Raw genomic sequence first — 651 nt, 5'->3', positions numbered from 1 at the left:
CGGTGTCAGTCCATAGACTATAATTTATTAAACATCAAATTCGAACATGGCACATTCAACATGGCAGGTAGGTAATAAAGACTTCTTGTTTTGTTTATTTTTTTGTTAAATATTATTATTTATAAAACTCATATTAATTATTTTGTCTTTTTCAGGTTCTTTCAACAATTTCTAATTGGAGTACTCATCCAGGGATTCGTCACAAGCAGGTAAGTTGTCCAAACATTTTCCTCTAAGGAAATGTTTACATTCCTTTTTTTTTTTTTTTTTTTTTTGTAATTAATTCTATTTCTGTTTTCATTCTAGGTTTCTTGCCTCGATTGGAGGCAGTTCCCCAGGCGTCCGCAACAGGCATGGAAAAAGGAGAACGTTATACAAGTTTGATCCTCTATAAGAAGTTTAAACGAAGCTTTACCAAAGCTCTACCGAAGCTTTGAGATTTGACAGATAGCTTCGGAACAGCTTGTATAGTTCTTTAATACATGTCTTATCGAAATTAAAAAAACAACTAAAAAAACAAAAAAGAATTCTTTTTCAACTGGTTTTTATTTGATTTTAAATCATGAATTTTATCTTTTTATTTGAAATTATATATATTAGGTGTGTTTTTTTGTTTATCTATATAGATTTTGTGCAAAAAAACGACATCGG

At 29.6% G+C, this 651-nt stretch overlaps 1 long non-coding RNA gene across 1 annotated transcript; it reads left to right on the top strand.

The window, feature by feature from the left end:
- On the top strand, nt 1–353 carry LOC129912740 (uncharacterized). Its single transcript, XR_008771899.1, has 3 exons — nt 1–67; nt 156–209; nt 307–353. It is a non-coding gene; the product is annotated as an uncharacterized LOC129912740 (long non-coding RNA).
- The last annotated feature ends 298 nt before the right edge of the window (nt 354–651 follow it).

Source organism: Episyrphus balteatus, chromosome 2, assembly GCF_945859705.1.
Source record: "Episyrphus balteatus chromosome 2, idEpiBalt1.1, whole genome shotgun sequence".
NCBI classification, from domain to species: domain Eukaryota; kingdom Metazoa; phylum Arthropoda; class Insecta; order Diptera; family Syrphidae; genus Episyrphus; species Episyrphus balteatus.
This window is presented reverse-complemented; position numbering and strand designations above follow the sequence as displayed.